This window comes from Alligator sinensis, unplaced genomic scaffold, assembly GCF_000455745.1.
Source record: "Alligator sinensis unplaced genomic scaffold, ASM45574v1 scaffold1469_1, whole genome shotgun sequence".
Lineage (NCBI taxonomy): Eukaryota > Metazoa > Chordata > Crocodylia > Alligatoridae > Alligator > Alligator sinensis.
In genome coordinates this window covers 31319-52562 of record NW_005842795.1, presented here as the reverse complement: position 1 = coordinate 52562, position 21244 = coordinate 31319, and the positions used below count along the sequence as shown (strand labels likewise).

Genomic DNA, 21244 nt, shown 5'->3' with positions numbered 1-21244 from the left:
TTTCCTGCCCGGGGCAGCGGGTCAGATTCAATGATTTAATAGGTCTCTTCCAACCCTAACATCTATGAAACTATGAAAGCTTTACATGTGTGTAGCTGGCTTACCTTTTCAGAGCTTGGGTTGAGTCCCAGAATCGAGGGTCTGCTGTTTGATTGGTGGAGCCCACCCACCAATCCAGACTCAGCACAAGGGAAGCAATGCCCCACCCTTTTCCGAAGGGAGGGGGCAAGGAGCAGCTGGACCTGAATTGGAACTACACCAGCCAGGTCTGGAGAACTTTGGGAGTGGAGTCCCTGAAGAGTATAAAAGCAAAGCGTGCTTAGCAGGCTGAGCAGATGCATCAAGGGACTCAAAAGGAGTGGAGCCAAGAAAAGCTGGGGTGATCTCCCCCAGTGGGCAATAGGCCCAAGGCTCCTGAAGCCACCACTGGAGGAGCAGCCTTGGGAGTGGTGTGAGACCACTTGGGCTGTTGACAGCACATAGGGAGGGTGTGGGGAGACCTGGCCCTGGGAGTGGTGTGAGATCGTTTGGGCCCATCACACTGCACAATTTGGTGAATGGAGCCCAGGCTTTGGGAGCCACAAGTGGCAGCTAGAGCCTACAACCCCGGCAGGGCCAGCGGGCCACACAGTGCACAGAGCAGTGCATAGGGCAAGGGCCTTGGGGGGCCGTAGTGAGGCGGCTCAGGCCCCATCTCCCAGCAAATGGCCAGGTCCCATGGTGCGCAAGGTGGCATATGGGCCTGAGCCTTGCCAGAGAGCAGCAGAGGCTGCTTGCATTAGCCACTCAGCATGAGGACAGTCAGCCACAGCCTAAAGGGCCTGGCCTGTGCCAAAAGAGCCCTCAGTGCTGAAGCCAGGGCACGGGAAAATAATAGTGCTGCAAAGTGAGGCCCAGCACCCAGAAGCCAGCAGTGGTGGTACAGCAGCTGAGAGGAGCTGAACCCTCAGCACCCAGAGCGGGGCACAGGGTGGGGAGGAGCCCAGTAGCACAGGAGAGGCCTAGAGAAGCACTCCAGCAGAGAAGACCCCATCGAGCTGCGCCCTGACCACTGCCACCTGAGGGAGCCTGAGTCATTGGGCCCTTGGGTCCCACAAGGAAAAGACGTTCAGGGCGGGCAAACCCAGAGAAGGGGCTGGGTGAGCAGCCCCCCACCTAGTCAAGGCCCTAAGGGGAGGAGCCCCTGGTGCTTCATGGACACACACCCCCAACAGACCCCATTGGAAGGAAAACTCTCTCTTGCCGTGGATCGGGGACTATATTAAGGAATAGATGATATTAAGATTGTTCATGTTTGTGCCTTACATTTTGTAATTGAAATGTTTTATTGTGATGGGTAAATAGTGTTATTTAGAATTTGACTTTGGTTATTGGCTAATGTTCACAGTGTAAATATATGTATATGATATTTAGTTTTATGTTTATGTATATTACAACTCAATAAATTATATATAGTTAAGAACTTTGGGCTTGGGCTAACTCTATAGAGGAAAGAGGGATTTGCTTGAAATTCTGGCATCCCTCTCACAGCACCCCCTCCTGCCTACCTGATTGAAAATAGGGCACACCCTTGGGTGTACCCGGGTTACATGTGCTTATTTCTATGGCACAGCATCTTAGTCCATCCTAAATATAAACCTGATATTTACACACAAACACATCTCATTTAACTGTTTTGGGTCTCAAAATAAAGTACTCTGTTATATTACGACTGGTTAAGTATTCTACTGTACCACCATTCACTTTGTTCTTTATTATAAGGAGACTCCATCCTGAGGAGGACTGAGGGGGCAATCTACCACCCTGACCCCTTAGCCCAGGAAGTCTGCTGCTTCCCGGAAGCCTATATCCAGGACATTGTGGAGAATATCCCTGAACTCCTCTGGCCCACTGATCAGTACCCTATGCTCCTTATCCATGTGGGCACAAATGGCATGGCTCAGAGCAATCCCAGCCAGGTCGTGAAGCACTACAAGGATTTGGGAGTGGGGCAATCTACCACCCTGACCCCTTAGCCCAGGAAGTCTGCTGCTTCCCGGAAGCCTATATCCAGGACATTGTGGAGAATATCCCTGAACTCCTCTGGCCCACTGATCAGTACCCTATGCTCCTTATCCATGTGGGCACAAATGGCATGGCTCAGAGCAATCCCAGCCAGGTCGTGAAGCACTACAAGGATTTGGGAGTGGAGCTAAAGGGGTTGGGGGCACAGGTGGTGTTTTCTTCGATCCTCCCAGTCTCGGGCTATGGGCTGAGGAGGGAGAGGAGGATTGAGGTAGTGAACCAAAGACTGCGGCACTGGTGGCATCGGGAAGCCTTTGGCTTCCATGACCACAGTCCACTCTTTGGTAAGAGAGGCAGTGAGCTGCTGGGAAGGCATGCCCTCCACCTCTCTCCCCTAGGGAGGAGGCTCTTCTCAGCCAGACTGGCTCACCTGCTCAAACTAAGCCCATCAGGGGATGGAGGGACCACCACCACTTCTGGCCCACTGAGCCACCCTTGCAAAGCCAGCAGGTCAAGGCACTTAAGGGAGCCCACCCCTGCCCCAGCCCTGGAATGAGCTGTAGGCAAGGCAAGGGCCCCTAAAGGGGCCCTTGTCTGCCTGTACACAAATGCCAGGAGCTTGCGGAATAAGCAGGAGGAACTTGCCGTCCTGCTAAACACAAATAATTACAACATCATAGGGATAACGGAGACCTGGTGGGACTCCACCTATGACTGGACCACAGGTATAGATGGCTATACCCTGTACAGGAGAGATGGAGTGGACAAAAGGGGCAGGGGTGTAGCTCTCTACATCAAGGAAAGCTACATGTCCCTGGAAGCCAACATTGGTGCCCAGGGTGGACAACTGGAGACCCTCTGGATTAAAATCTGTGGGGAACATGGCACAGAGGACACAATGGTGGGAGGCTATTACAGACCTCCTACCCAGGATCAGGAGCATGACCAGGAGCTGGTCAGGGAATTGACTGAAGCTTCACGCTCCCGGGTAATGGTTGTCATGGGAGACTTCAACTACCCAGACATCTCATGGGAAGAGTGCTTGGCCAAATCCAAACAGTCGCAAAGCTTTCTCTCATGCATGAATGAGCTCTATCTGATGCAAGAAGTCTATGGGCCGATGAGAGGTAAAGCGCTGCTCGACCTCATACTGGCAATGCGGGGGGTGGCCTAATCAGTGACCTAACGATCGAAAGGAAGCTGGGTGACAGCTGATCACCTTCACCATCCGCCGTAAAGCTGGCAAGTCAGTCAGTAATACAGAAGTCCTCAATTTCAGGAAAGTTGACTTTGACAAACTCAGGAGGCTTGTCAGTGAGGCCCTATGGGACCATGACCCAAAGGGGAGGGGAGATCAGGATGAGTGGTTGCTCCTCAAGGGAGTGATCCTGGATGCACAAGCTAAGTCTATTCCATCTCAGAGGAAAGGTAGCAAAAGGGCACAACAGCCCCCTTGGCTCTGCAGGGAACTAGCAGACCTCCTGCATCTAAAAAGAAAGATCTACAAAGGATAGAGGACAGGATTCACCTCCAAGGAGGAATATTCTGCACTGGTCTGGACCTGCAGGGAGCAAACCAGAAAAGCCAAGGCTGCAACTGAACTTAAACTAGCTACAGGTATCAAGGACAATAAAAAGTCCTTTTTTAGATATGTGGGGAACAAGAGGAAAAGCAAGGGCAACATGGGAAAAGCAAGGGCAACATTGGACCCCTGCTGAACCAGATGGGACAACTGACAACCAATGCCCAGGAAAAAGCCAACTTGCTAAATGGGTACTTTGCACTGGTTTTTCACCAGTCCCAAGGGGCACTCCTGCCCATTATAGGATGGGAACGCCTGGGTGAGGGTGATTCCTTACCCTTCATCAATGCTGACCTTGTGAAGGAACACCTTGAGAGGCTGAACACCTTCAAGTCAGCCAGCCCTGACAGTTTATATCCCAGGATACTCAAGGAGCTGGCAAACACCTCAGCTCAGCCCCTGGCACAGATCTTCGAGAACTCATGGCACTCTGGTGAAGTGCCCGAAGACTGGAAAAAGACCAATGTCGTGCCTATCTTCAAGAAACAGAGGAAAGTGGATCCAGCAAACTACAGGCCCATCAGCCTGACCTCTATCCTGGGGAAGGTCTTAGTAAAGATTATCAAAAAGAGACCATTCTTAACAGACTGGCTGATGGCAGCATCCTGAGGGATAGCCAGCATGGGTTTGTTGTGGGTAGGTCTTGCTTGATTAATATTATTTCCTTTTATGATCAGGTGTCCTATCACCTAGACAAGGGAGAAGAGATAGATGTTGTGTATCTTGACTTTAAAAAAGCTTTCAGTCTGGTATCCCATGATCAGCTCTTAACAAAAGTGGCCAACTGCAGCCTTGGCTTCAACATGATCCTCTGGCTGAGGAATTGGCTCTGTGGTCAGACCCAGAGGGTGATGGTTGATGGAAGTCAATCTTCATGGTGCACTGTGACCAGTGGGGTCCCTCAAGGCTCTGTCCTTGGGCCAACACTATACAACATCTTCATTAATGATGTGGACATTGGTATCAGAAGTGGACTGGCCAAGTTCACTAACGACATCAAACTCTGGGGTAAAGCGTACACACCCAAGTACAGGAGGGCAATCCAGGCTGACCTTGATAGGCTCAGGAAATGGGCAGAGAAGAACCTGATGGTGTTTAACACTGAAAAATACAAGGTTCTCCACCTTGGGAAGAAAAACCCACAGCAGGCTTATAGGCTTGGCAGTGCTATGCAGGCTAGCACTATGGATGAAAAGGACTTGGGGGTCATGATTGACTGCAAGATGAACATGAGCCTTCAGGGTGATGCTGCAGCTAGTAAAGCAAGCAAAATGCTGGCTTGCACCCATAGATGCTTCTCAAGCAAATCCCGGGACATCATTCTCCCGTTGTACTCAGCCTTGGTGAGGCCCCAGCTGGAGTACTACAACCGGTTTTGGGCTCCACAATTCAAAAAGGATGTGGAGAAGCTTGAGAGAGTCTAGAGGAGAGCCACGCGCATGATCAGAGGTCAGGAAAACAGGCCTTATGATGAGAGGCTGAGAGCCATGGGACTCTTCAGCCTGGAAAAACGCAGGCTCAGGGGTGATTTGGTGGCCACCTATAAGTTTATCAGGGGTGCGCATCAGGATCTGAGGGAACTTCACCAGAGCACCCCTGGGGATGACAAGGTCAAATGGTCATAAACTCCTCCATGACCGTTTCAGGCTGGACATAAGGAAGAACTTCTTTACTGTCCGAGCCCCCAAGGTTTGGAATAGACTGCTGCCGGAGGTGATTCAAGTACCTACTTTGAACACCTTCAAGAGAAATTTGGATGCTTATCTTGCGGGCTGGACTCGATCTTCCAAGGTCCCTTCCAGCCCTGATGTCTAATGTCTATGAAATAACAGAGTTGTGTGGAGCTGCCTCCGACAATGGGCTGGATAGAGATGGTCAGCAAATAGACTTCTCCGCCCAATTAGATTTATTCATTACATGATTTCTCTGGCCACACTAGACACATTGTCTTAGGTATGAGGGATGACAGAGTGTGTGTGTATGTGCATGCATGTGTCCATGTGTGTGTGTAAATAAAATACAGTTTGGACTATTCTGGTGAAAGACATCTCATGTAGAAATAGTAATGTTTTACTTCCTCATTAAGCATTCTGCACCATCTCTTGGAACCAATGATTCATATTAGTAAAACACTCATAGTAAACCTTTAGTATTCTTATTGTCCAGAAAGCTCAATGAGAGGCAAAGTTATATGGGGTTATATGGTGTCTTTCTTTCTCTCAATTTCCATGTGGCGAAGTAAATTGTTAAAAACACATGGGAAACTTGGAAAACAGGCTTTGTTTCTGATTTCTACAATTTATTTTCCCTTAAAGCCTACACTGTTCTCTGGGTTCATGCACTTAATGTCCTGCCATATGGACTTTTCCCCTAGATATACTGACTAAAATTCAGAAATGTAGCCATCTGAATTCTAAACAGCACACATTAGTGAGGCACAAGCTCCCATGTGAGAGCAAAGGGACCAGAGAACAAGTAGTTCTCATCTGTGAGCTGCTTTCACTAGCCTTTTAGGAAAATGTTGTGTGTGGCAGGAAAAAAAGCTCCACAAGATCCCCATAGAGGATTCCTTAGCATGTCAATCTACTGCCTCTCAAATATGGCAGGATCAGTTGCCTTCACATGAGCCTACCATCCCCAGATCAGCAGAAACCTCCTCTGGGACCTGCACATGAAGAGAGCATAAAAGGAATAACTCACCGGAAGCCTCAAGAAATCCACAGAAACCATAGAGGAGCCTGGGGCTTCATCAGCTTTCCCATAAACTCTCTCCATGTGGAAAAATTTCCCTGGGGAAGGTTCCAGGGGTGTCCCTTACAGCAGTCCTCCAGTTGTGCCATGCTACCAGGCAGCTGGTGGAAGGGCTGGGAGAAAGGTTCAGCCAAGGGAGGGAATGAGCCCAACCTTTGGGACTCTACACAGACAGTTCTGAGCCTTCCTCACATTTAAAGCAACACTGGAGGATGGTGCTAAATTTCTTATAATCTTTCATTGGGAATTGTATTCTCTCTCTTATTCTGTAGTTTGAAATACGGGTATATTCTCTTTTATGTTCCCACAGACAGCCCAAGCGCACCATTTACTTATACAGGCTGCACAGTTATTCAAAGCCCTTGATGTTGTTAAAACAATACAAAAACATAAAAATGGGGTGCAAGTTAACTGCTATAATGGAAACACCTCACAAATATGATAAATATTGATCAACAAAGCTTTAGAAATCTTACTAGTGACTGTAGTCAAGATGTTGTCTAATTAGAGTATAAGACTGGATAGCACCACAGACATCCACCTCAGGCATATTCAGATCAATGATTTTTTTGTGTGCATTTGGTGGAGCATATTTTCTTCCAGCTTTCTTTTCTAAGGGTTTTTTTGAGAACATCTGTCAACAGAAAAGATGCTGTGTGGATAAATGTTAAGGGTCTGGTAAAGTAGAAGGCCTCAAGCCTATAAACACATGAGCAGGTGTTTCAACGCAAATCCATCAGTCCTCCCAGTGGATGGTTTCTGCTCAAAGAGAAGTACCTGCTTGAGTGTTTGCAGCTTCAGGGCACAAAGGCTGGTCTTTTGCTTAGTACTTTGAACAAATTACCTCCCTGATCAAGTGAAACAAACTAATCAAATATCATCCTTTTATTTTAAGAAAACGAAGACAGGTATTATGACTCTTCATTTGTAATATCTGACGATCTAGCCAACAGTAGCAGTGATGACAAATTAATCAGGGAATGTAACTCAAAGGGGACACTTAAATGTTCTTCTACAGTTTATAGCAGAGGTGTTAAAGATCTAGCCCACAGAGCCATGCCATGAAGCTTTGGAGGAGCCAGGAATTTAGGGGTGGAACACGCTGCTAAATGCTGACATACAGAGCCCTTTTTGGCATGATTCTTGACCCACCAAAGCTGAGTCTGGATTGGGCGTGCAAGGTCCCAGGGTCCAAATCTGGCCCAGGAGGGCCAAGGGAACTTGACACATCCAGTTTATAGTATATTGCATTAAATATTTTTTAACACCAAATACTGTTGGCTGCAGTTTGGCACATCCTTCTTCAGCGCCATGCATTTTAAATACATTTAAGTTAATATAGAGCCAGTACAGGTAAAAAGTGCTAGACTGATAGCTCTGGAGAATGAAGCCTTGGGCACAGTTAATTGAGTCTGCTGGAGTGTGGTAATTACCGTGCTCCAACAGATTCCAGCTTCTCGTGTATCAGCCTCCCTGTGTTTCAAAATGGTAGTAGAGGCACATTATCTAAAGCTGGTTTGGCAAGCTTTAGGTAAAGCACCCCAATGCCATTTTGAAGCACAGGGACGCTGATACATGAGACACTCCACGCACTTTAATTAGAGTGGCTCTCAGACCAACTCTAATTGAAGTGCCCCCTAACCCTATTCCTATGCCCCTAATTTCTATTTGTCAGAAAACTGAACTGGTATCATACAGAGATTGAGGGAGCAATATTTTTCATAGTAATGTGGAAACAGATCCATTAGGGCTAAGAAGTAGCTCCACTTAGATATGGACTTTTGCCTTCTCTTCTGAGTCTTTTTGTATGGAGACTGAAACTTCTGTGATAAAGACAGATATCTTAGAAACTTAACAGAGGTCTTCAACTCATCTCTCATCATCAGTGTCACATATGTAAGACAGTGATTTATTTATTCTGAATTTGAACCAATGAACTATAAGTTAGATGTTCTTTATTTCACAGCCAATTTCTGCGCTCCCTAGTTCCCCTTGGTGAATTCTTTCAATTTATCATCAACAGCAGCAGTATACTATGTACAGAAAATCATTCCATTAACACACACTTTTTGCTGACTGCAAAGTAACACAGCATAATATATTGTAGGGCCTATATAAATAGCAGCTACATTTTTCTATTACAAAGAGATTGCAGAAATAAACTTTTAGAATTATAGTAGTCTTAATTCTACAATTATATTACTATAATTATACCATATACTATAATTATACAGTATAGTATGTAGTATAACTACAATAAAAGCTGTTATCCAGCATCCCCCAGGAATGGGGGATGCCGGATAACAAAATATGCCGGTTAATTGAGTGGCCCTGGCCGAGTCTTCTCCTGCCGCATCTGGGGCACCCCTCTGCCCCTCCTGCGGCATCGCCATCCCTCCCGCAGACTCTGTGGGCCCCGCGGGACAGGGAGGCGGGCCCCGCATGGCCCTGCACAGCCTGTTACGCCCCCAGGCCATGGGGGCTCGGCAGTGCAGGCTGCTTTGTCCCGGGCCGTGGGGGCTCAGAGAAACCAGAAGTGGACACTTCCTGTTTCACTTTATCTTACAAGCCAGCATGCCTGTTAGTGGAGCATGCCAGCTTGTCAGATGCCGGATAGCACAGCTTTTACTGTATATACTGTGTATATATACTTATAACTATATACTATAATTAGAGTATTCTTAATTCTATCACTTGAGTACTCCAGCACCAGCATGTCCTTTTTGGACACCACGATCAATATCCAAGATGGTAAAATTCAAACCACTGTATATAAGAAACCCACAGACCAACATACATATATACACAGAACCAGCAATCATCCCAAACACACCAAGAAAGCTGTAATATACAGCCAAGCTCTCCAATACCACCAAATTTGCAGCAAGGAGAATACCTGTGACCACCACCTCACTAATCTCAAAAAGGCTTTCAGCCAACAAGGACACTCCTCCAGACTGATAGATCACACTTTTGAAAAAGCTACCTGGATACCACATGAAGATTTACTGCAGTATAAAAAGAAAATCCCCATAAATCACCCACCATTAGTTATGACATAACTACATCCCTAGAACCTACACAGAAAATCCTCAAGCAATTGCAACCCATACTAGAAGACTACCCAATTTTTAAAGAGATCTTTCAAGAACCACCCATCCTAGCCTTCAAACAAGCACTGAACCTCACTAATTTTATTATCTGAAGCAAATTCCTTGTAACCCAAACCACATCGATAAATTAATCCAGATCATGCCAGAACAAGAAATGCAAAACCTACCAAAGTATCTCCACCACCCCCACTATAACATCCTACAACAGAACTGTCACCATTCTTGGATCTTACAGCTACACCTCCAGAAATATAATACATCTCATCCAGTGCACCAAATGCCCTGAGGGAAAATATGTACACTAAAGCCCTGATGGAAAATATGTAGGAGAAACCAAACAACAAATGCACACCAGAATGAATACACACTGAAAATCTATCAAAGACAAGAATACCCAAGTACCTGTGGATGCACACTTCTCACAGGACAATCAATCCCTCTCCGATCTTTCAGTTCTAATCCTCAAAATGAACTTACAAAACACCTTCTGTAGATGAGCCTACAAACTTCACTTCATAAATCTACTGGATACTAAAAATCATGGACTCAATATAGACATTGGGTTTATGACACATTACAACCTGCGTGACATCTGATTCACCACGTACCTGCCTGACAGCCTCTTTTCTACCTGTACCCTATCACTGCACTGTCTCTCCCTTCAGCCTTTTTTTCCCCTGCTCTCTTCCCCCTCCCCCTCTGCTTCACCTCTCTGCCTTACTTTTTGTCTTTCTAATTCTACATATTTACATTTCCACTGACATCCTGCCACACTTTTAGCTTCTTTCATTTCTTGGAGTCTCAGAACAGCAGAGACTCCCCATGCAACTCCACCTGAAAACTTGCCAAGACATTTTTTTCCAACTACTCAGTTGGTCTAATAAAAGATATCACATCTACTCAAAGAACCTTGCCTGCCTATGTCCATAGACCAACATGACTACAAACAAAAACCCTGTATTCTTACTCAGTACATAACAACTTAAAGTCAAATATGGAGCCTAAACACTCAATTACAATAGTCTCCCTTCTTCCTCCTCACAGCAGTTCCCACCCAAAGACATCATGCCCAAAAAACTAATCCTTTTACTTTTCCTAAGTATTATAATGAAAGATAGTTATACATCACTAAATTAGTGATTTGCTTACTGACACTATTTCTAACCCTGAGCAGGAAATAGTAAATAATGTATGAAAAATTCCATCTGAAAAGACCAGTGGCGATGCGTAGGGGGTGCACGGGGGTGCACATGCACCCCCTGAGAGCAGCGGTGCACTCCTTGACAGCCAGCATTCCCTGCTTAGGCAACGGGCAGAGGGGGCAGGCGGGAGTGCTGGTGCCCACCCTGAGAGAGCCACACAGGGAGTGGGGTGCCAGGAGAAGTGCCGCTGGCACTTCTGGGTTGGCACGATTGGCCTGGTCGCTGACTGGCCACTGGGGGGGCAAGTACCCCCAACTCAGGAGGCACCAGTCGCCCGTGGAAAAGACGAAGTTTCTTTGGGACAGCACTGCCAATGATTAATTGCACTATTTGGGTTAAGGCACAAGTTGATTGTGTGTGTGCCCTTATACAAGGAGATAGCAAAATGTTTATGATTTTAGGGCTTCGTTATTCTCTTGCCTAGGCTGATGTCAATCAGAAGGAACTAGATGAAAAGTAATAAGGCTAGGATGGTGTAATGGCAGGCTAAATGAAAGAATTAGGGCTTAGAAGAGTTAAGGAATATTACAATTACATATGCTGAAGCATAGCTGAAGTTGTATAGTAATTGAAAGGCACTTTGGCCACCATGTAATCATCTGATAGCTTGGCAATCTTGTCAGACACATGGCCTGTTTTTCAAACTCCAGCATTTCCAACCATCATAATTGGCTTCCCCTTTTCCAAAAATCCACAAAGTACTGCAGGCAGACTGTCTCAGCTGCATGAATGAAAACAGTCTATTCTCAAATAAAAGACAGAAAAAAGAAAAGTATGGTATGCTGTAAAGAGAGCTTAAATACTAATGTAAATCACTATAATTGTATGGTTTTAATACTTCAGTTTTAGTGACAGAACGTAAATTAATATGCAAGATTAAACAAGTAGAAATCTATAACAGTTACATACATACAAATTTGATATTTATCAGAATATTAGTTTCATAACAACAATGAATGATTTTTACTGCTGCGAGGATCAAAAGCTAAACAGATACTCTTGTAAAATTAGATTATATAGCATTTGTAACTCAGTGTGGTAGAATACTGAATTTGCCTGTCAATGAAAAGATAGTGAAATGTAATATTAAAATTATTGCAATATCTATATTCACATTTTCAAATATAAATGGCATGCTATAAACATAACTCATTCTACTACTGTATGATTATGTTGAAATAATATAACATGGTCATAAATGAAGAAAAATGATGTTCAATTGCCTTACCAGCTAGTTCGACTGAAATACTATCGAAGAAGATGAGAATTAAAATTGGGAAACTGAGTAAATACTGTAGCAATAGTTTTATTCTCAGAAAAGCATCAATTTCATGTGAAAATGAAATTGCCAATATACTTTAATATTTATCACACCAGGTACTTCATTCATACTGTAGAAAATAGCCATATCAATGGCAGAAATGAAGTATGAAGTTAGATTCTATAGTTGAGAAAATTAGAATCTGGAGAGGTAGTGGGGGAAAAAAGATTGCTACCTACAAGGTTCCAAATGAAAAATAAAATATAGGACTTGTAACGCATCATCATTTATACAAAACTATTAACTAGAGGAGTCGGATAGAAAAAGTATATTGTTGAATGTGTAAGATGCGTTCTTCATACTAAGTCCATTCCTTCAGATGCAGTCAAAAGTATTCTGCGTATATGCAATACATTAATACCAGTAATGAATAGCAAGGTTATAAAAGATACAGCAGCCCAATGAGGGTTTAAAACAGGACAGCAAAAGACAGGTTCCTGAGTTCTTGCCTTTGTCCTGATATTAAAAACAAGTGAATTCTTGAGCAAGGCAGTTAACTTCATGTGACTTATTTTTATTCACCTGCACAACAGAATGATGCTATTTAGGTTCACAACTAGGATGTTGGGAAGTTTAATAAATCTGAACTTTGAACGTTGTGGGCACAAGCTGATATGGAATCACAATGTATTCAGCATAGATAAGTGGTAGTCTCTTCTTAGTTAAGGCTACAGTTAGCTTTATGATACAAAGCATTTTCTCCTTATAACTTTAGCTTGAGAATTTGGCCTGGCCTAAAAATTTGCCAGGTTGCCTCATAATACAAAAGGCAATGGATCTCTTTCTGTCAGTGAAACTGACTGAGGGAGGAAAAACACCCAATATAAGATGACATGCATAGACTATTTTCATTATTACAGTCTCAGCTTTGGCCAGAGTTACCGTTCAACAATAAAAAAGAAACCTGAGGATCTGGTAAAATTAATCCTCCCTGCAACCAAAACAGAAATGTGGATACACCCATTTTTTCAGATGGAGCAATTGAGAAACACACAGTGAAATGACTTGCCAAAGCTTATACATAATAGGAAGTTTATGGAGCAGCTTTGAATGGAGTTTCATTTCACCATTTCACCTCACTATTGGTAAAAGCTGCTTCTTATCTTACTAAACCTTAGAGATGCTTAAAATGATATCAACTCACAAAACCAAATGCCTTGATTTCAAATACTAGGAAAAAGCTACTAAGAAATACAGGTTTTTTACCCAGCAGTGCATTTTCAAAACTCATTTATTTCCATAGTTTAAATACATAAGTATGGACATTATACTGCTTACCAAATTATATTTATTGCAATTTAAAAAGCCATATTTCATCACAACACAAAACACTTAACTGGAGGCTATGGCTGGCCTGATCATTCAGAACAAAGCTCCTGTCCAGTAACAAGTGTATTCTATTCAACAAGCAAGAAGACTAATGTAATGTTAAAGCCCTATTCTCATTGCAATAGAACTCTGCCCTTATCATGCCCTGCTGTATTGCCATTTTTCTTCAACTGGCCGAGCTCAAGCTGAGCTCTTCTTCAGTTCCTCATTGCTAAGAAAAAGCAAAGAAAGAAGAGGGTGGGAAACTTAGAATGCTTTGTTATAAGCTTAAGTAGGAAGTAGATGGAAAAGCCCTTCCAAATAGAAAGTGATAAAACTTAAAGCCTGTTCTGAAGTTAAACAATTTTTTAAAAAATGGTGAACAAAGACCAAGAGGGCAGACACAAGAGAAATGTAAAGATGGGCTTAAACTGCAATATTCTGCTCTGAATTTTCAGCGTTTTCCAAACTGCGGAGATGCTTTAGATCCAGGGCTTGGATTTCAATTCTGCTCAAATAAAATTATTTTTACTCCATTATTTCTAGATGAATCCAATAAAGAGAGGAGGAAGAGGAAAGAAGTGAAAAAGCACAAAAATAGAACAAAGTAAAACAAAGAAGAAAAGGGAATGGCTTAAAACAAATGTGGAAAGATATAAGAAAGAAACAATTTTGTCTGAGGTAAAATTCACCCTCTGCTGACACCCGATATAAGGTCTGTCCAGAAGTTGAACTTGCAATAGATCTGTTATAAAGCTGTGGCACACACAGGAGGTCTGGCAAGGGAGACTTAAGCTTTATTGTCTGGTGCCACTTACATGGGTCAGGGTTGAAAAAGTTTATGGCTACATTGCACAGATCCCTAGTCATTGACTCCAGTGGCAAGTTCTATGAAGAGGGAACGTGGCATGGGCTTGACCAGGGCTCTACAGTCAATGTATGCAAAGCAGAGCACAACATGCTGGGTCCAAATAGAGTGAGACTACAGGAAGCAGGATAGGAAAGATCCATATGCTCTGTAGATTCAGTAATGGTAGACTCTATTAGTTACAAACCTGGCTGTGGAAAATGTTTCCTGCAGCTCCATGAATGGTAGATTATCTTCACTCACTACCTATCCTTGGTTACTTCCAGTTTGTCCAGGCTTTCACACCCTGTATTAATTCAGAGTTCTGCGTTCCACTGTAGGGATAGCGCTGGGTAAATCATAGTTCATGTCAAAAAACGTGTTTTCATAAGATAAAAAAGGAACAGAGGAAACCCAGACGAGGAGCAGGAAAGGGAATACACACCCTCAACAAGAAAGCCTTATAACTGATATTAATTCTTATCATAATTTGACCCTCTTTCTTCTGTATCAAGATTTGGTGAGCACAACGAAATAATAATAGCAGCTGCAGCACAAGGAATAATCCAACATACAGAGTGGTTTCCTATAGTAGTGCTAAGGGACCCAACACAACTGATGTTATTCATAGGCTATAAGGACATACAGGGACAAGGCAACAGGAGCTTCTGATTCTATGATCACAGATCTTGTGATTTATGATGGAACTCACCACCTCTTCCAAAGAAACAAATCCCATTACAGGGTAGGAATGAGGAGAAAACATCATCAAAACCTGCTGGTAAATAACTGTAATTGACACAAGAAATCAAAAACCCAACATAATAAAACCCAACATAAATATATACTCAGAAAAAGCAAGCTACTCTTTCTGGGCAAAAATGGTACGTTGCTGAACCATGCAATCAGTGGGAGAGAACAAGTCATGAAGTGATAACACTGAAAGACACCTACTGAGGATACAAAACAGAATATTAGACTTAAATTTGGATTGGGATTTGCAGTGAAAGGTCATAGGAATGGGGATCTGGGTGCCTCATGCTCCCAGTCTTTTCTGTAAACTGGATTCCTATGTGGACTACATCTTCTATCACACACCACAGTCTCCAGTCTTAGAGTAGGGAAGCAGTGCACCATGGGAGTAGTTTGGCCATGCTTCATCAAGGGAGATAGTCTAGCCCATAGCAGGGAATGGAGATGTGAGACGATATAAATACAACTCCCCATAGGTAGCATTCTAAAATCTAAATATCTAATTTTTCAGCCAAGATAATTTGTTTCTTAGACATTCAATATTTCAAAACAAACATCATGGAAAGTAGGCTTTTTCTGAAAAATGTCATTTAGGGTGCTTACAGAAGTGACATTTATCACACAATTTGCCCCCCATGAAAGCACTGTATAGTAGGGCTGTGCAAAGCTTTGGTCCCCAATTCAATTTAGTAGAGATTAGGTCTGGTTTGGTGGCCAAATCTCCAAATCTGAATCGAATCAGAGGACCCTTTAATCTCTCTGAATTGAATCAGAATCCTCCGAATCGATTCGGAGAGATTCAGAAAGATTTGGTGATTCTAACAGAGGCAGCTTTAAATGATTTTTCTACATACCTCTAGGTAGCAGGGGCTCGTGAGTGCTGTGATGCTGGGGCGCATAGAGTGTCCCGTAGAAACATGGGGGGCTCCCCAGCGCACTTGGCAGCAGACCCAGAAGTAGACCAGAAGAACTGGTCCACTGGACCCCACCCCGGCTTAGTGACTGGTGCCTCCTGGGTCTGGGGGGGCACCTGGGGTCCCTCTGCAGCCAATCACCGAGCCGGGGGAGGGGTGTGGGAGGAGCCCCCAGCACGCTCCCAGGCAGACCTGGAAGTAGACCAGAAGTACTTCCGGTCCACTTCCGGGTTTGCTGCTAAGCATGTGGAGGGCCCCCGCCACACTCCTGTGGGATGCTCCACACACCCCAGCATCACAGCGATCATGAGCCACACCTGTTACCTCAAGGTATGTAGAAAAACCTTTTAAAGCTGTGTCTATGTCCGAATCACTGATTCTCTGAATCAGCATCAAATCTTCAGGTTTCGATTCAGCCAAATTGAATCAAGGACAGTGATCCAAATCAACAAATGGAATCACTGTCCCTGATTCGGGCCAAATCCAAATCAGAATCAAATAGGGACCATTTTGCACATCTCTACTGTACAGCTGTCCTGTGAGAGACATGCACGGCTGCAGAGTGCTTTAAAAGTGGTTGATCATGCAAAAAATTAACACTCATCTAATGAGGGATCAGATGAAGGAGCTCTAAAGTGCAGAAGTTAGCCTCCAGTCAGCAGCTCCCTCCCTCTCCCTCTCCCCCATCTCTTCCTGCAGACAGAACTGGGGTGGGGAGGGCAGCTGGGGACAGAGGCTGCGGGCAGACAGCTCCTCTGCTGGACCAGCTCCAAAGTGGAGCTTGACCCCTGCACCCCGCCCCAACCCAGCAGTGAATGTCTTTCTGTGCTTTCTGTGAAGTGCCATGGGTTAGAGTGGGGAGGTACATGTCTGTCAGCACCCATAGTCACAACCAATTTTTCATTCAGAACCAGTTTTGGTAGAAAAGTTTTGACTAGATTGGAACATATATTTGAAAGAATGAGTGCATCATGGCTATACAGTGTAAGGTTATACACCACAATCTGTATGACAGTTGGACATCTCCTGTTGTACTGACTAAGTTTATTTTGCTTTAAAAAAGGTCTTAATCCACAGATAAATATGTGATTCTTGCTAAGCAATGGCTGTCAGGGCATAATAGTCTAATAATATTGGAATGATGTAAACAAAAAGGAGGTAGCTAATTAAGGAAAGGAAATTTAGATAAAATATCAAAGGGAATATCTTGATAATTAGATCTATCTTACTGTGCAATAGTCTCCAAAGAAAGCAATGAAGACCTGTTTCTTGAGATGCTGAAATTTAGAAACACTAAAATGTGATAAGGAACAACCTAGTATCAGCAGGCAGGGAAAGCAGATAGCCTAGTAATTCTTCTTTAGATATAATTTCCATGGAAATAGAATTGCAAGCAGATAAGTGAAAACAATGAAATCCCATAGGGAAAATTGTTTGTTAGTCCAGCCAGTCTGCATGTACTTCATCACTGATGGCACTACAGTGACTCACTCAATGGCTGCTGCTGACTTCTCTGAAAGAGGCCATTGCCAACTGTACATTTCTTGGAAATATCACAAAGGAAGTTATTTTCTTTCACTGTGCAAATTCTTTCACTATAACCAAGCATCTTAATATATCAGTATATTGGCGCATAGTCCACATCCAAGCTTCTATGCTACTCTTCCGCTCAACTCACTGAAGGCTGGGTTTGGCTTCCTAGCACCTTCATCAGGCTGTTAAACGCTGAGATTACAGAAAATTCAGATATCCTGGTGGCCTCCTTGTGTTTAGATTTCACAGGCATGTTAAAAATATCCCTGAGACTTTGGGCATATTGCCCATTTTTTGCAGTTCATTATACATTAGGAATACAAGCCACAAAACCAACACCAAAAAATTAACCAAATACATCATCTTTTAAATTATAGCACTCACAAAGAAGCAGTATTAGGAACCAGACTCAAACCCAGAGGTAGAAAAAACTCAAAAGTAGCCAAACTTAAAACATTTTGACCACTGTGTTCAAAAATACAAAAAAGCTGAGTCCGAAATCAGCTCTTCATAATTTTTTTTTTCCTTAAAGGCCAAGGGTTAAAATTCTAGCCTTTCTGAAGTACCAATGGTATCAATGTGGGAACAAAGGAAGGCTGAAGGTACCTGCATCCCCAGACTGAGCAATGCACCATAGCATAGGGCAGTGGGGGCCAACATTTTTGGCAGGTGTGCCACAAATTAAGCCCCACGCTGTCTCCAGGTGTCAGTCTGATCCCCTTCCCTTGTCTGACCTGCTGCTCTGCTTTCCATGCTCTGAAGTATCTGTCATTGCGTTGCCTGCTCCTTCCCTGTTCTATAAAATGCCACACCCAGAGGCTGCCCATACCACTTGTGACATGCATGGTGCAAGGTGGACACATCTGGTATATGGAACTTCAAGTCCAACATCTTGCTGTTGTTTCAGAAAGTCAGTGCGTAAACCTCCACAACACTTCACTATGTCCTGTGGGGCCAGAGACTACTAATGATATCACTGTCTCGGCATCAAAACTGATATTTTACCTCCGTCTTCACTAGCAAGGTCAGCTGGCAGCACAGTTGGGGGAAAAAGTAAGCAGCCAACAGTAGTGAAAGAACAGACTAGGAGTATTTAGAAAAGCTGTATGTTTACAGGTCCATGGGGCCAGATGCGATGAACCCCAGGTTGCTAAGGAAGTTGGTTGCTCTGACTGCAGAGCCTCTGGCTATTATCTCTGAAAACTCTTGGTGATCAGGGGAAGTCCTGGTCGACTGAAAAAGAGCAACTATACTATCCATCGTTAAGAAAGGGAAGAAGGGGGATGCAGGGAACTACAGACCAGTCAGCCTCACCTCAGTCTCTGGAAAAATCATAGAGTGGATTCTCAAGGAATCTATTTCTAAGTACTTGGAGGAGAAGAAGGTGATTAGGAAAAGTCATCATGGATTCACCAAGGACAAGTCATGCCTGACCAATCTGATTGCCTTCTGTGATGAAATGACCGACTCAGTAGACATGACATGCCTTGACTTTAGCAAGGCTTTTAACCAAAAGAAATCTCATGAGGTTCAATAAGAGGAAATGCAAAGTCCTGCACTTAGTATGGAACAATTCCATGCACCAGTACAGGCTTGAGACTAACTGGCTAAGTAGCAGTTCTGCAGAAAAAGACCTGGAGGTTACAATGGACAATAAGCTGAATATGAGCCAATAGTGTGCCGTTGATGCAAAAAAAGTGTAGCAGGCTTGCCTTTTGGAGCTTGGGTTGAGTTCCAGGCTTGAAATCTTGCTGTTTGGATTGGTGGAGCTCATCCCCCAATCAGGAGGCAGCAAGATGAGTTCAGTCGCCCCTTTCCTGAGGGGAGGGGGAGAGGAGTCCCCTCCCGTGGACCTGATTGAAGACTGCAACACTCAGGTCTGGAAGACTTCAGGGGCGGAGCCCTGGAGTATATAAAAAGAAGCTGCATTCCCAGCATGAGGGAAACACATCCAGGAGTGAGAAGAGAGAAGAGCGGGGCTTAGAAGAGCTGAGGAGAGCTGCGAAGTAGGGTGAAGCAGTAGCCCAGAAGTGCCCCTGAAGACTTCCATCAGCAGAAAACGGTGGATGGCTCCAGCAGCTAGGCTCTCGGTATGCAGCATAGCACACGGCGTCCAGACCCTGGGAGCTGCGTGAGGCGGCTCAGGTCTGCGACCTCTGGTGTGCAGCCAGAGAGACAGTGCACAGGATGGTGCACAGAGTAGGACCTTTGGAGCGCTTGGGCAGCTCAGGTCCTCAACCCCCAGAACGAGGCTGAGAGCTCAGTGCAGGAGGCGCTGCACGGAGGGTCCAGGAGCAGACCGAGCCTGGTGCTACATGAGGCAGCCCAGGCCTCCAACCCATAGCAAAAGGTTGAGTCCAGAAAGCCAGACGGTGATCAGGCTACTGAGCCAGCCAACAGAGCCAAGCCAGAGGCCCCAGAAGCCCTGCATAACAGATCCCTGTTTCAGGGGACAGCGACCCCCCCCATCCCCCCCAAAGCCCACTGCAGGCGAGAGAGCAGCCTGGCACAGAGGACGAGGACCACCCTCCAGGCCTGGGAGTCATGAGATGCAGGGAAAAGAGGATTCCCACGGGGGAAGGGAGTCCCCCCCCCCGGTTAGTTAAAGGCTCCTGAAAGGGGAGGTCCCACTGAGAGGGCCTCCCCTAAAGTTACCAGCTTTTTTGTAGGGCTTGGAAAAAGCCCAAGGGCATTGGGGTTTCCCCTCAGGATTGAGTTTATCTTTGGGGTTTATCTGTTTCAGATCAGATACTTACCTGTGACTTACCTGTATCTGGAGCACTGGTATAAGGTTTAATGTCATTTACCCAGAGGGTATTGTTTATGTTACTGGTTTAGATTTCTTATAAATATATCTATACTTTGTACATATGTTTGTATCCATGTTCCTTCCCCTTGTGATAAGTTAAAGTAAATAAATGTGTATATAGTTAAGTCCCCTGACTGTCCTGGCTTGGTTCTATAGGGATGGAGGGAAACTGAGCAGTCTGCAGTTCCCACCCCACAGCACACTTGCCAGCTAACAATCCCCTTCAATTGGAGAAGAAGAGTATATACCCAAGTTACCTGGGCTCCAAAAGTGAATGACATACTGGGCTGTATTAGTAGGGGCATTGCCAGCAGATCAAGGGAAGTGATTATTAGGGCTGTGCGAAGTTTTGGTCACTGATTCAATTCGGTGGAGATTCAGCCCAATTTGACAGCTGAATCTCCAAATCTGAATTGAATCAGGAGACCCTTTAATCTCTCCAAATCGAATCGGAACCCTCCAAATCGATTCAGAGAGATTAAATGATTTGAACATAGATACAGCTTTAAATGTTTTTTCTATATACCTCAAGGTACCAGGCAGCTTGTGAACACCGAGATTCTGGGGCAGATGGAGAGTCCCACGGGAGTGCAGGGGGGTCCCCAGTGAACTTGGCAGTGAACCCGGAAGTGGACCAGAGGCACTTCCGGTCCACTTCTGGGTCTGCTGCAGAGCGCGCGGAGCACCCCCACCCCCAGCTAGGTGACTGGTGCCTCCTGGGTCACCCTGTAGCTGATTGCCGAGCCAGAAGGGCACAGGGAAGACCCCTGTGTGCTCAGCAGTGGACCAGAAGTGGACCAGAAGTACTTCCGGTTCACTTCCAGGTCCACCGCCAGCATGTGGGCCCCCCCCTCCCCTCCCCCGCCATGCTCCTGTGGAATGCTCCATCTGCCCCACCAGCTCAGTGTTCACAAGCCACACCTGGTACTTTGAGGTATGTAGAAAAAACATTTAAAGATGTGTCTATGGCCGAATCACTGATTCTCTGAATCAGCATTGAATCTTCAGATTTGGATTTGGCTGAATCGAATCAGAACAGTGATCTGAATCAATGAATCAAATCACTGTCCCCGGATTCAAACCGAATTTGAATATGGCCTATTTTGC

General features: G+C 44.7%; 1 pseudogene; it reads right to left on the bottom strand.

The window, feature by feature from the left end:
* Nucleotides 1-21244, bottom strand: part of LOC102376241 — a 212964-nt pseudogene that overhangs the window by 167428 nt on the left and 24292 nt on the right.